The 16,358-nt window shown below is 40.8% G+C and overlaps 1 pseudogene; it reads right to left on the bottom strand.

The window, feature by feature from the left end:
- Nucleotides 1-13,947: 13,947 nt before the first annotated feature.
- LOC148702959 (uncharacterized) lies at nt 13,948-15,621 on the bottom strand (annotated as a pseudogene).
- Nucleotides 15,622-16,358: the final 737 nt, after the last annotated feature.

Raw genomic sequence — 16,358 nt, 5'->3', positions numbered from 1 at the left:
ATTGATGGGATGTATGGTCCATTAACTATAGTGCTCCAAATCTCATAGTCTTGAGCTTGGATAAATATCCTCATCCTAGCCTTCCAATAGGAGTAGTCGGTTCCATTAAAGAATGGAGGTCTATGGGTGGATTGCTCCTCAATATGAGAAGATCCAAATGGGGTTGTCATTTTGATCTTTTACTCTTTTGATAGAATAGTTTCCGCTCTGATACCACTTGTTGCCCAAAAAGACAACCCAAGAGGGGGGTGAATTGGGTTTTAAGTAATTATTGTAATTAAAAAACTTTGTGAGTAACTAATGAAAACTTATTGCAAGTGGATTAATTAGTTTTCTACATGTAGTGAATGAAGGGAATGGAAGAGACAATGAAACAATCACAAACACAAGAAATTTTATAGTGGTTCGGAGCTAACCCTTGCTCCTACGTCCACTCTCCAAGCTTCACTTGGGAGTTCACTATAATTTCTCGGATTACAGCCGGTTGTTTTACAAGCTCACAACCCAACTTGTTGTTTTACGAGATCACAATGAACTCGGTCGGTTTTCACAGGCTCACCGACTAGAACCACCCGATTATTTTTCCGGGATCACAATCGAACCCTTACACTCCAGTTTCCTTCGATTCTCGCGGAAGGTGGGCCGGTTGGGAGGGAGAGATAGAGAGCGCGAGCGAGAGAGGGGGTCGTTGCACGTGCCCCTGCAGCTCCCGTGTCGCAAAAAAGGCATGGGAGTCTTTGGGCTCCGCCCAGACCCGCTTATAACAACGCTGCGCCTCCGGCCAATTATGATCCTCAGGTTGGGATGGGTAGGCCCACCACTTCACTTTCACTTAGGCCCGGGCCAAGTCAGTGGGGGGACCCTGTCGGGCTCCTTCCCCCCCAAAACTGTTTGGCCGTCCAGCGAATGCTCGTTCTGTTGTCATACAGAATCGGAAGCCCTTCTCAGGATCAAAGACCTCGGGTTCGGTAAACGCTTCCACGATTCTATCGTGAATGCCCCTTGGTGAACGCATGGAAAAATACACTCTTCAATGGAGATGAGCAGAGGAAAGTGGTCCGAGCAAGTGTTGGGTGATAGAAGCCTCGAAAGGCATAGGAGTGCGCCTCTCGTAGACGAATACCGACTTGCGGAGTTTGCTGCTTCAAAAAGGGCTAGGGTTGCTTTCTCTGTTGGTTGAATTCGCCACTAGGTGGAATCAGAGCATCCAACGCAAAGCGACCTTTCATTCCCTTGTTTCGTCGTGGCACACCCTCTCCACAAGCACCCCCCGGCGAAGGGGAGAGTATTTGAAATGAAACAAATTCCTCTTCATTGGTTGTGCAAGAAGCCGATTATTCGACCATCTTTTCCAATAGTGCCATTTAATTGATGCTATCGAAGGAAAATGAAAAAGAGACTCTTGACCGTTGGTTTTAACTTTGGCTCGCCAACAAACCTCAACTCCCTTGATTCAATCCCCTGATTGAATCAAGTAACAAGAACACAGTTTGTAAAGAATACAGGGATAGCTTCTTGAAAAGCAAATATAAACAATATAACCAAAGAAGAGTTAGAAGCCCTCAAACAGATTTTTGGATGTGAGGAAGGGGGGGGGCTTCTCGAACTCTGCAATCTCCTCTTGAGTGAGATGAAGATTTGCTGTCAGATGAGGAGCCTTGAATGCGAGGAAGACGTTTGGAGGATGGACTTCAATGCACTTCTTCCTTCTTTCTCTTGTATTTACTCTAGAGAGGCTTTGGTAGGTGGAAATCCCTTTTTCTTTGAATGGAGTCTCTTACTTTTTGTCTATTAGTGCTCAATCCGGCTATTTAAGCAATCCCCATAGAAAACTAGCACTCACTTTTAGGGCCGTTCTGCACAATCTGCAACTCCTGACACAGCGTCCGTTGGGATCGGAGTCGACTCGCTCGATCTGGAGTCGACTCGGCTGTTGCTGGAGTCGACTCATGCTTTACTGGAGACGACTCGCCCACAGTTCAGGATTTGAATTAAAGTGCTGTCCCGTTCTGGAGTCGACTCGGCCAAACTTGGAGTCGACTCGCCAATATCCGGAGACAACTCTGCCTTCTGGAGACGACTCGTTTTCAGGGATCCAAAGATCTTTCTTTCGGGTTTACTTCCTCGAGTCGACTCGGATTCTCTTGGAGTCGACTCGGCTCTCAGAGCCTGAAAACTGGTCTTCTGTCTTTGGAGTTGAACTGCCTCGGAGTCGACTCAGACTTTGCGGGAGTCGACTCGGCTCTCAGAGACCGAAAAACTGCTCTTCTGTCGTTGAAGTTGAACTGCCTCGGAGTCGACTCGGACTTTGCGGGAGTCGACTCGGCTCTCAGAGACCGAAGTTGGCTCTCTGACTTTTAGTCTTGCATTCCTCTAAGAGTCGACTCTTGCTTTCTTTGGAGTCGACTCGCCAACCGTTGGAGTCGACTCGAGTTCTTCTAGAGTCGACTCGGTTCTCAGAGTCCAAAACAACTTTTCTGTATTTCTGTCTGTTACTCCTTGGAGTCGACTCAGAACTATCGGGGGTCGACTCGGCAAGCACCGGAGTCGACTCGAATTCTTCAGGAGTTGACTCGGTGACAGGGTCTGAGATTCATCTTTCTGTCTTGCTGTTTGTTCTCAGTCGGAGTCGACTCGTAATGTGCCGGAGTCGACTCGAGTCTGTGCCCGAACGTCTGAAACACTTGGAGTCGACTCGAAATCTTCCGGAGTCGACTCGCGTTCCAGACTTTGGTTCAAACTGAGTTCCATACTTAGCCAAAATGTTTTGAACCAAGGCTAGAGATAATTAAACATAAATTCACAGATATTTGGCTGAAACACTAGATTGAATTCATTAGTATAACATAAGATATACTCAAATGCTTTGAACTCATCAAAACCAAATAGGGTTATAATCAATCACTCCACACATTGGAAATCCCTGACTGATGAAGTTTGTGGGTAACTTCACTGCAAACCCTCACGAGACAACACTCGTCCACTAGGATAACCTAGGAGTAAATAAAGGCTTGTCGCACGTGCTAAGTGCAATCGTGATTTCCTACAAAAATGGGTATGTATCTCAGTTTTATGTACTTAGCTTCAATAAAAAGTCATAAATTAAACTACATCTTTTGTACTTTTATTTTATCATTTGCTTGTTAATTGCTAGAGACTAGCAATAAACTAGTTGGGGGGTGTAATAAGAGCACAAAAGTGTGATCTACATGCTGCTTAAATTAATATTATTGTTAACATATAATGATAACTTCACTGGTTTAATATTATATTTTTATTTGGTACAGGTTATTATAAATTAAAGTTGCGCATTTGGTAGAGATGGCGCAGGCCCAATCCTACGATGACCTGGTCAAGCACATTTGCCCTCGAACAACTTCCCATCCAGCCCACGCATATCAGCCCGTCTCCTGCATCCTATGCTTCCTGATTCACCTCCCGGAGAGCTGCCAAATCTGAGATGGAATCTGTCATATCTGATGGATTCCCACCACCATCCAAGGATTACAAAGCCGAGCCCGGCTTGAAGATATAGAGTAGGGGAGCTAACAGTGAAGCCATCCCAGCCATCCATATTCTTCCGCGATGCAGCAGCAGCAGATCTGTGATCAAATCTCCCTGCGTCACGCGTCCGAGATTGAGGTTCCCAACATCCCGTGCAGTCCACATCCTCCGAAGCTCTTCTCCCGCGATCAACGCACATGCAGTCCACATCCTCCGAAGCTTTTCTCCCACGATCAATGCCTGTGCATCTGTCTCTTCTATTTCTTGTCATCAAGGAGCCACCGACCCCTTCCTCCACGTCCTCCTCCCAGCTTCTTCCGCCTGTTCCAGCCGCACCCAGCGATCACGCATCTGTTTCTTCTTCAGTTAGAGATCCCACGCTACATCTAAGCCTCCGACTCCGCCTCTGCTTCACCGTCCGCATCCATGTCCTTCCGAATTTTCTCCCAGTGCCCTTCATCCGGATACATGCCTTCCTCCCAGCAAAGATCCCGCGGCAGCTTCCATCTTCATCCTTCCTTCCGCATTCACAAGCTGCAATCAAGCCTCCTTCCTATCAGCCGGATTAGCTCCGCATCTGTTCCGAGTCAGCCTCTTAGCATCCCGTGATGCTTCCCAGTGATTCCGCGAGCAATCCTCCACGATTGGAAGCCATGATTCTAGATCAGCGATCCTGCATCCCCCTCTTCCTGAGTCCATGATCCCAGCGCTCCTCATCCGGATCCACATTCTCCTCCCAGCCGTCAGCATCCGAAGCTCTTCTTCTTCCGCGAAGCGTCCCAGCCGGGTTGCACATCATCACCTCCCCTGCATCCGTCTCTTCCGTTTCTCGCCATCCAGGAGGGATTCTCTTCCGTGATCAACGCCCAGCGACCTGCGACCATTTCGATCCTCAGCCGGCTTCAAGGGGTGGGGGCGAGCTATATAAGGAGCTCTCGGCTGCGCAACCAGGGGAGTTGACATTCGAAAAAAAATAGAGTATGCTATATTTTTTTAAAAGAAAGAGAAATAAAAAAAAAATCCCACCGAGCATGCCACAGGAGGAGTTTTCTTTTTTTGTTTCTTCCTTTGTTTTTATGTTTTATTTTGTAGAAGGAGGAAGCATTAGGCTTCCAATCTTAATTTTTGTAATTGTTCTTTTATGCAATCTATTATTTTTTTTCTTTTATGCAATTCGTGTTCTGGGTTCAGTTTATTTTATGCATTCTATAATTCTTATTTTAATTGCAAAAGTTTTCTTCTTTTTTTTGTTTATTTTTGAATAGAAAACTAGTTCTGGTTGGTTAGAGATTAATCGAATATGCTCAAGAAATTCTGTCTTTATTTTTAAAAGAAAAAAAATATATTGCTATGAATCTTAATGGAGTTTCTATTCTTTATTTGCGTGCTCCAATCGCCTCCCTGTGAATCGACCTCCTACAACTACTATTCATCGAATAGAGGATGGTAAGAGTAAAAAAAAAATATTTGTTTGTTGGTTATGATTTTAACAACAACATCCTTTTTGTGTCATCCTCAAGTCTACAAGAAAGCCGACAACATACATAAAAATGGATGTATCCCTATTTTTGATCTATACCATATTCAGTTAGGGATAGCACAATAAGGGAGTCTACTGGTGGTGCCTTGTGCTATTTGACTCAACTAATTTGCTGTAGGGAATATTAGGGATAGCACAATAAGAAAGGCTACTAGTAGTACCTTGTACTATTTGACCCAACTACAATGATTCATGGAACTGGTATTGATTTAGAGGAGAGCCGGTCTGGTAGCCCTAGTAAGAACTGTTGCTTTCAGTGACTGGCCCAAAAGGCTACTAGGATCTAGGATGAAGGTTGTCCTATTAATGGCCCCAATAAGAATTGTTACTTTCAGTGGCTGGCCCAAAAGGCTGTGATGGCCCTAATAAGAATTGTCGCTGTTAGTGACTGGCCCAATAGGCTACTAATGATAGATCCTCAGTAGTGACATCTATTTTAGAAAGTGGGAGTATGGTAGAGTTAGAAATTTATTTTTCCTTCCATACATTATTTTGTGTGAAAATTAGGTTTTTGTATTAGTGATTGGATATAGTGGCGCTGGAGATGATTATGAAGCTTAACGATTTTTCGATCTAGTGACATGTCAGAATTATTTTTACTTTGACCTAGATAGACGCGGCAAAATATTTAGACTTGTGTGTAATTTTTCGTTGTGCGCATTTTTGTAGTGAAATGATTTCGAAGTGTATTATCGCTGATCTGAATAAGGGAGAGAAGTTAAATGGGGATAATTTTGACATATGGTATCGAAAGATCCAGTATGTCTTGGATGAACAAGAGGTCTGGGAGACCTTGACAAATTCGTTACCTAAGCCTGAAATAGGAGATATCGAACAGCATAAGAAAGACCTTGATGCATATGAGAACTGGCTCAAGAAAGATCGTTGTGCACACTTTACAATGTTAAGCAGCATGGTCGATGATCTAATTGGTGAGTTTGTGGAGTATCTAATGGCTCAGGTAATGTGGAACACATTGAACCTAAAGTTTGGTGGAATTTCTGCTACCAGACTGCGTGGATTAACCATGAAGTTTGACTCTTATAAGATGCACTCTGGTCATTCGATGAAGCAGCATCTTCGAGTTATGTCTTCAATGATCCGTGAGCTCAAGACAGCCGGGAACAATCTCACGATGAGCAGCAGGTTCAAGTGGTGATTCGTTCACTACCGAGTACTTGGGAGACAATGAGCCAAAATATGATGCACAATGAGAACATCAAGACTTTTGATGATGTGGCGCGTCATTTGGAACTAGAAGCTGAGCGCTTAGAGGCTATTACGCCTAATAGTTCCATGTATATGGTGAGTCAAGTCCGCGTAGGGCATTTAGGCCCAAGCACAGAAACTTTGACCCATCTTCCAACCAAGGACAGCTAGTGGACCAGCTACCAAAAAAGCAAAGACCATCAAGCGCAAGAGAAGTAAACACGCTGGAAGGAAGGACAAGTCCAAGATGGTCTGCTGGAACTGCAAAAAGGAAGGCCACTTCATTCGTCAATGCACTGAACCGAAGAAGGTATTCTTTGATTACCCTCGCTGTGTTTTTGTAACAAGTTATGCTATGGTTGCTAACCCCTCTCCTGTGTGGACTGTAGACTCAGCAGCAACCGAGTATGTAGCATGAGACAGAGTCGGATACGTAGAATACCGTCAGTTACCTGCTGGAAGTAAAGACATAAAAGTGGAGAACGGAGTCAGCATGGAGGTGCTTGGCATTGGTACCTACAAGATGAATTTGCATAGTTGGCACACTCTGTTACTCCATGATGTGTTATATGCTCCAGAGATTCGGTGGAATTTACTTTCTGTAGTTGTTTTGATGAGACTTGATTTTCGTTTGTTGTTTGAGAATAATGGTGTTTCATTGTATTTGGGAACAAGTTATTATGGTTATGGTTTTATTTCTGATGGTTTTATGATATTAGATTTGGATTATCTCGATGTCAATACTTTAGTTATTTATTTGACTTCATCTGATAATGTTAGTTCACTGACATGGCATGCTAGGCTTGGCCACATTGGACAAGATAGGATGACTAGGTTAGTTAGAGAAGGCCTTATAGGCAATCTCGCTAAGGTCTCCTTGCCCACATGTGAACATTGTCTAATTGGAAAGTTAAAAGGAAAACCATTTGGAAAGGCCACTAGGGCATCGTTTCCATTGCAATTAGTCTACTTTGACATTTGTGGTCCAATGAGTTTGGTTATGTCTTTTTGATCTCCCATAAGTCTGAAGCCTTGGATTGTTTTAGACAATATATTAGTATGGTTGAAAATCAATTAGACAGGAGTGTTAAAGCTCTTAAAACTGATCGTGGTCGCGAGTATCAATCGAAGCAATTTAAAAGGCTCTGTGATGAGAAAGGAATTAAGAGGCAGTTGACAATGCCAAGTACGCCACAACAAAACGGTGTGGCGGAAAGAAGAAATCGTACAATGCTATAGATGGTTAGGTCAATGATAGCACAAGCAAACCTACTGATATCTTATTTGGGGGATGCATTGTTGACTGCAGCCTACATTCTTAATTGGGTGCCCTCTAAATTAATACCTTTCACCCCGTACGAGCTATGGACCGGCGAGAAACCTAATTTGAATAACTTACGGCCATGGGGTTCAACAGTTTTTGTTCACGATACTTCTTACAAGTATGGAAAGTTGGGCCCTAGAGAAAGGAAATGTATCTTTATAAGATACCCAGAGCATTCCAAGGGCTATGTTTTAATAGGCGAACAATCTAATGGAAGTGTGACTGAAATTGAATCACGAGATGTGGATTTCATAGAAGATGAATTTCCAAGGAGAGGAGAGGTTGATAGAAACTTAGAACTCTATGAAGTTGTGGATCAAAGAGAAGGCGCTCCAAGTGGCCTAGTAGAGGATGAGGAAGAAATTTCTCAAACTTATAGGGACAGTGGGAGTGACTTACCACCTAGTGAGAGTTCACCATTAGAGGATGATCAACACCAACCTCAACCACATAGAAGTCAACGTGGAAATATTCCCCGTCGTCGTATTGAGATTGAAGGGGAAGCTTTCATGGTTGCTCCGCATGATGATGATGAGCCTAGAACATTTAATGAGGCTCTCTCATCTTCTGCTAAAGATGAGTGGATAAAAGCAATGGATGATGAGATGGAGTCAATGAGGACAAATCCGGTCTGGGATCTAGTAGACCTACCGCCAAGGCGAAAGATAATTGAGAACAAATGGGTTCTTAAAGTCAAACGTAAGGCAGATGGGTCAATAGAAAGGCATAAAACTCGCCTAGTGGCGAAGGGTTATACCTAGAAGGAGGGTATAGACTATGAGGAAACCTTCTCCCCGGTTGTAAGGTTTGCCTCAATTCGCCTTATTCTGGCCATTGTTGCAAAGTTTGACTTAGGAATATATCAAATGGACATTAAGACTACTTTTCTCAATGGAGAACTAGATGAGGAGATCTGTATGCATCAACCAGTTGGTTTCGTGGTCAAAGAGCAAGAGCGCAAAGTATGCAAGTTCAAACGGTCTATTTATGGCCTGAAACAATCATCTAGGCAATGGTATCTTAGATTTCATCGAGCCATTCTATCAAATGGGTTTATGATGATCGAGGAGGACCATTGTGTCTATATTAAATGGTTCAAGAATAGTTTCATTATTTTGTCATTATATGTTGATGACATCTTATTGGCCGGAAATGATAAGGAGTTAATTGTCGCCACAAAAGAATGGCTATCCTCCAATTTTGAAATGAATGATATGGGTAAAGCAGACTACATTCTGGAAGTTAAGATCTTTAAAGATCGCTCAAAGAGACTTCTGGGCATGTCTCAAATGACCTATATTGAAAAGGTTCTTAAACGCTTCCAGATGTATGATTGTAAGCCTATTGACACTCCTATAGCGAAAAGTGAAAACTTATGTCAAGAAATGTGTCCTAAGACTTCAGAAGAGATTAAAAAAATGTCTCGTGTTCTCTATTCTAGTGCTGTAGGTAGCTTGATGTACGCTATGATGTGTACACGACCGGATATTTGTTATTCGGTTGGCTTAGTTAGCAGATTTCAATCCAACCCTGGGTTCTTTTATTAGAAAGCTGTTAAGAGAGTTCTGCAATACCTCAACGGAACGATGGACTATGTGCTCTGTTATCAGGGTTTGGATTTGCAGCTTATTGGTTACACTGATGCTGATTGGGCCAGCGATCTAGATGAGCGCAATCGACTTCTGGTTATGCTTTCTTGCTTAATAATGGCGCCATTATCTGGAGTAGCAAGAAACAACCTTGTATAGCTTTATCGACCATAGAGTCAGAATATATAGCATGTTCAGCAGTCGTTCAGGAAGCAGTTTGGTTGAGGAGGTTTCTTCAGCACCTTCGAGTTGTCAAGGATGCTTCAGATCTTGTGATGATTCATTGTGATAGTACGACAGCAATTGCCTATGCTAAGGATCCCAAGTATCATGGAAGAACCAAACATATAGACATTCGATATCACTACGTGAAGGATATGATTGTGCATAAGGAGGTGGTCCTGAAGCATATTTCTACAAGTCGCATAGTTGCGAACCCCTTGACTAAGCCTATAGCACGAGATGTTTTTAAGACACATGTTAAAAGTCTAGGGTTGCGTAGATTTTAATTTTTTCTTTAGTTGATTATGATTTGTACACCTATTTGAGATATCAATGAATATGATGTTATTCACGAATTGTTTACACACATTTTTCATATGTTTGAACATATGATGTAAAAGGTATGTCAACAAGCAAGATTGGCTCACTCATACGAGCAATCGCCTCTGGCGCTTGGAAGCGAGCAGAGATGAGACATTATGTTTCTTAATACCTTTTGTGGTTCAAGAAGAGTTGTTGACACAATTAAATGTCACCTTAGTCGGAGCTAAGATGAGGTCTATTTTTAAAGACCATGCATGGATATCCCACAATCCGTGTAACTTGTGTTTTAGCCAGATTCGAGATCTTCATTTGGCGCCTTGGAGAGGCGAGCAAATTTGAAAAGTCGGGTTAGGCACTTGATGAGAGACTAGACTAAGATCAGTACGGTGGATCGAGACATACGCTCTTTATCAAAGAGAACTCCATTGTATCATGTATTTCATACTACATGTGCTTGATGCGACCAATTAGGGAAGTGAGAGAATGAATCCTTGCTTCCTCACTGCGTGAGTCCTTGAGTCATTTAAATGACTTATTTTTTATGCCCTTGTTTACCTTTGACTGTGTCATAAGACTAAGGTTTTGATGTCTGCTACTCTAGCGTCCTGCCTATGACTATGATTGAAGGAAAGACTATTCATTGACACATCAGTGAGTGTATTTGCTGTCGACAGGTTATGACGCCATTTTGTATAGTGAGATAATCCCGAATATGTCACGATAATGGTTTAAGGGTCAAGCTCTGTTTCGAGTATTATACTCAACAGGGATTAAAAAGGGCTTGATCTGGTGTGTCTGAATGAGTCTAGGGCATAACGAGACACTTAAGGGATGTTGCTACGCTGGTCTTCACTCATGAGAGATTTGGTGTAGTGCTCCCACATTTTTTTTTCCTACATGTGTGCTGGGTGGTCGCACAACCTGTTTGCCAGTATAAGCAAGATTGAGAACACTTAAGAAGATGCATGACTGGGGTCGTGCCCACTATGTGCGAGTGGGAGATGTAATAAAGGGGGGCGCCCTCAGTGGGCGCTCCCCCCAAATAGCCTGGCTATAATGCTTGGCTTTAAGCCAGGCGTTACATGCCGTTTTGCCCAAAGGCAAAACGGCCTAGCAAATGGCCAATGATGGCCGGATTTAATCCAGCCATCAATTATATTTTTGGGGGGCCTATATAAAGCCCCCCTCCTCCCTAGTTAAAGGCACATAAAAAAAATCTCGCCTCTTGCATATTTTTGTGTTCTCTCTTGATTGGGGCATTCAAGCTGTGGAAATAGTGGACATTACTCTTCTAGTGCGTTCCTTCACCGAGTAGAAACTCTAGCAGATCAAGCTTTGGAGGTTCAAACTTCGGAATACATGAAACAACCCTTGAAGGATCAATTTTTTAAGATTACTAGGTATGCAAATTTCCGCTGCAATATTTATTTGCATACTCGATGTTGGTTCATAGTATTTCTAACACAAGTAATTAAAAGGGGTTTGAGCAGTTGGAGAGAAAGAAATATTGAATCCATAATGCTAAGACCCTTATCGAATATTATAAATTGCAGAGAGAATTTATTATTTGTCTATTGCTACTAGTTCAGCTTTTCATATGCATATGCATATATACATGAATACATATCAGTACATACATACACACATATATACATACATAATACATAATACATACATGCATGCATATGTAAATACATATCAATACATGCATACATATGTACATATATATATACATGCATATATACATACATATGTACATATGTATATGTCGTATATATAGCCATTTGATTTTATTGAGGTATTGTATGACTAGGCTGGGGGGGGACGCAAGGAAGATACAGAGGTAAGATCTCATGCAAAGTTGATAGGGTTTTTTATAATGTTTCTTTTAGGCATTTTATCATGACTTGTAATTAGCATCTTGTCCTTAAAACTAGCAACTAATACCGTGTTTAATGTAGACTAATTAAAGTGCAGCATCTAGTTACTTTGTCCGGAGATTGTCGAGGTTATTCTCGCACAAAGTCCATTATGTGCTAAGACCACTGCCTTATCCCTCAGTGAAGAAAGGATCAAATTAAACAATAAAGTCATCCTTTCCTTTCTCCATGAAAACAAACATATAGCTCATTTTGTTATGTTGCTTTTTAATTAAGGACATAGAAAATAACTTACAGTTCAGTGATACAAGGAAACAAGACAGTAGCTGTTGATTCATGTTCAGGATGACTGAACTTATGATACATGTACCTACTTCTGATCTAAAACTGCTGGCATTCCTAACAGTAGAAAAAATCCCCAATAGGCATGCTACAAGCTTATGACCATGATAGCTAATAAATGCAACCTTAAAACTACATAATTAAAGTGAATCCATTCAAATTCCTCTTCTGTTAAGAAATTAAATGGAGGAATAACATAAAATTTTGTCTCATCGAATTGTAAATGCAAGATTTCTATAGAGATCATGACATCTTGTATATGTCTATTTTCTTAAAGTTAAACGCAACTTTGCAAATTGAATAATTTAGGAGTAAAATTTGATAAAAGACAAAGCTCATTCCATGGCTGTTGAGGTACAGATTGTTGATCTGATGGTTGTGTTTGTGAGCCATCGATCGACCTGTCTACTCAACTATTAACCCGAACTCCACCAACATCGAAGCTGCCCATCTCATTGCTGCAGCTCTTCCTGTAGTTTCAATTGTCTTTGGGTCTCCTGCAATTGTTGCCTCATCTTCGAAGCTTCCATCCTAATTTCCTTGGTTACCAATGGACCCAGGGTTGGGAGGGGAGCGCACATGACAACGTGCCATGCCAAACCACTTGCATAAAGGTGTTTTCAATTGTCGGTTCACTTTTTTGACGAAGAGGGAGGCAAAGCCATCCGGTCTTTATTAGAAAAATAAAGTTTACAGAAACTATTTAAAGAATTTGCAAGAAAGAAAAACAAAAAAATAATAATAAACATTTTTTACAAAAGATAGTGGTCTTTAAGTAGATCTGTTAAACTATTCAACAAGCTGAACAATCTAATAAGTAATTTAAAGGATCTCCGTATCTTCGATATGCAACTATATAAGCTTTGTATCCTAATGTGAATCAGCCTTTTTCTAAAAGATAAATCAACGTCACTCAATGTGTGGCACCAATATTGAGAGGTTATTTTCAAGTTTGAGATGAGGATCAAGTAGCTTCTCTAAACATCAATATTTCCAGATGAAGAAGGTTGATAAGATTTTTTGTAAAATACAATAGATAGAACTTAATTTTTTTAAAAAATTCGAGCATTTCGTTCCTTTCATTTTTTTAACAGATAGCAACAATCAACTGATCCACAACTTTTCACATTGGTTATTGGAATTTTCTATTTTTCTATTTTGTCCATACATCACCAATGCTGGTAGGCCATCCTCTCAGATTTAGCTGCATTTTAATTATTATCCATAAACTTTGGAAAAACAGGCATCAAATTAGTGGATGGGAGATTGTTTCGGTTCTTCTTCCACACAGCACACATCTGTCACTAGCCTGCCATCCTTTCTTAAGAAGAATCTATTCTGTTTGCAGTTGATTTCTGAACACAAGCCATATAAATTTTTTTGCTTTTTCTAGTAAAGCTGCCCTCCACAAGCTCTTATAAAAAAGATATTGAAAACCAGCATTATTAAGAAATTTGTAGAAAGAGTTCACTGTAAAACAACCTCTTTGTGAGAGTTTCCACAGAAGGACATCGCCAATTCAAGACGGTCTTATATGAGAGAGAGCTTTTTTGAGGGTATATAGTTAATCTATGTGTTGTCTTATAAAGGGACCTCTTACTTTAAATTTCCAAGAAAGTATTTTCCATGACCACTGTGAGTCAACCATGCGATTTTACCTTACTACATTAGCATAGAGCTTAGTAAATAAAGAGAAGAGCTTCAAGGGCCCGAGCCAACTATCCTCCCAAAAGTTGATGTTCATGCCATTTCTCAATTTAAACAACAAATATTTCCAAAAGGCTTCAAGTTGTTTGCTGATGTCTTTCCCAATAAGGGATAGGCTTCTGAGGCTTTTTCTAATCTCATCCCAATTATTTTTCTCCGATAGTAAGCTCTTTGAATAAGCTTCCACCAAGGAGAGTCACTACCCTGCAAAAACTTCCAAGCCCATTTTGCAAGAAATACTAGGTTCATTTGCTCAATATTTTTTATCCCCAGCCCTTCTTGTTTCTTGGACTTGCATACCAAATTCTAATTCACCAAGCAATGAAAGTCACTAGCTTTCTCCACTCCTTTCTAAATGAATGCATGACGCATCTGATCACTCCTGTTAAGGACCCATTTTGGCAATCTAAACACCGACATATAGTAAGAAGGGAAAGCTAACGCCACACTATTATTAAGTGTAAGCCTACCCCCCAATGAGAGAAATCTCCCTTTCCAAGTAGCAAATCTCCTATTGATCTTCTCTAACAGTGGAAGCCAACATTATCTTGTAAGTCTCTTGTCAAATGATGGCAGACCCAAATAAGTAAAAGGTAGGGTACCTTTCTTGCAATTCATCAAAGCAGCCATTGCATCAGATTCCTCTTCATGCATATTAAGGCCAATAATGAAGCTTTTATGAAAATTTATTCTCAACCTCGAATCCCCTTCAAAGGCTAGGAGAATAGCTTTCGCTACAACAATACTTTCCTTTTTTGCAGCACGGAAGACCATGGTATCTTCAGCAAAATGAAGGCTTTTAATATTGTGAAAGCATCAATTTCTCCATTTCCTTCAACTGGCCCTATAGATCCTCCTTGTTTAAAAAGCCTCGCCAAAACATTAGTAGCCAAGATAAATAGGGAAGGAGATAAGGGCTCACCTTGTCGAAGACTATTGTGATATTTGATCTAATTTCCTAGTTTACTGTTCACAAGGAGAGCCACTGTAGCTAAAGATAGTAAGCAATGAATCCAATGGGTGAAGGTCATCGGAAAATCTCTTGCTAGAAGAGCTTCTGCCAAAAAATTCTAGTTCAAACTATCAAATGCCTTTTCAAAATTGAGCTTGCAAAGAATTCCTTTGAGGCTTAATCTTTTGCAATATGCAACCATTTCATGTGCACTAAGAAAGCTTTCAATAATAGACCCCCCTTTGATGAAAGTAGATTGAGAATCATCAATTAGTGAAAGAAGATACTTCACAAGCTGCATAGATAGCACTTTGGAGATAATTTTGTATAGGCTATTGAGAAGGTTGATAGCTCTCAAATCTCTAAGTGAGAGAGCACCCTTGTTTTTAGGAATAAGATATAAGTAAGCAAAATTCAATCTAGAGAGGTCAAGGGCACCTTTGTAGAAGTCCTCCATGAGAGCCATAATATCATCCCCGATGACATCCCAAAATTTCTTGAAAAATGCAAAAGAAAATCTACTAGGGTCGGGGTTTCTAGGCTTCCAAATGAGAAGACGGCTTTCTTAACTTCATTAATGGTAAAGGCCTTCGTCAATTTGCTCAAATCAACCGTGGATTGTCCATATAAACAGGACCAAGTAATTTTGATTTTGGGCAAAGAGTGTCCACCAAACATGTTCTTAAAGAAATCATGAAGTTTACTAGAAATGCCATCTTGAGTTTGGTATTCAATGCCATCCTCGGTGATCGAAGCAATAATATTTCTCCTCTTTCTCCATAAACCAACCTTATGGAAAAAGTTAGTGTTGTTGTCCTCTTCTTTGAGCCATGTTATCTTGGCCCTTTGTCACCAATATACTTCCTCTTTTTTTGTAGATCTTGTCTAATGATTGTTTTAGAAGTCTTCTTTTATTAAATTCCTCCAGTGAGAGATCCATGCCTTCTTCCTTCTTATCAAGGAGATTCACCTCATGAAGTAAGGTTTCTTTCAGATCTCTATTAGAATTTTTTTTACTTGACGCCCATTTCTTGAGAGAATTTCAAACTCGTTCTAGGTTTTGAACCCATTAGGCTACTGTACTAGAGGAACATCTAATCTTTCTCCAATTATTGAATACAATATCATGAAGATCTGGCTCATTGTTCCACCAAGCTTCAAATCTAAAATTTTAGCCCTTTGAAATATGACCTAGCAGTCTAGCACAATCGGTACATGGTCGGAGGAAGAGCTTAACAGAGCTTTTTGGAAAGATGCTGGGAATAAATCCTCTCATTCAGTGGAGAGAAGGAATCTATCTAATCTTGCTAGAGAAGGATATTTCCGTCCATTGCTCGAAGTAAAATCATGACCCTTCAGGTCCAAGTCCATAAGGCTAAGGAAAGAAATGAAATCCATAAAGGCAAGATTGTCTTTGACACACTGCAATTTTTCTTTCCTATCTTTCAGTGACATAGTCACATTAAAATCTCCCCTAGTTAGCCAATGTCCTAGGTGCCTGCTTCTGATATCAGTGAGACTTTGAAGAAATTGGTCCCTAAAGCATCTGTCATTTGGCCCATAGACAGTAGTGATAAGCAGGTCTTGCTTTAGGGCATGAGCAAACATGGTCACAGTTAGAGAAAAACAATTTTGAAAGGAGGTTTTGAGAGAAAAAAAATCAGTATTCCATCTCTTCAAGATGCCACCTGAAGAACCAACAGAAGCAAGATGGGCCCACAAATCAATCTTGTTGCCACCCAATGCTATGTGAAATGCTTGTGAC

The sequence above is a fragment of the Phoenix dactylifera genome, chromosome 7 (assembly GCF_051530095.1).
Source record: "Phoenix dactylifera cultivar Ajwa chromosome 7, Ajwa_hap1_PhDact_Kaust_v1.1, whole genome shotgun sequence".
NCBI lineage: Eukaryota > Viridiplantae > Streptophyta > Magnoliopsida > Arecales > Arecaceae > Phoenix > Phoenix dactylifera.
The sequence above is the reverse complement of the archived record's forward strand: the minus strand, read 5'-3'. Positions and strand labels throughout refer to the sequence as shown.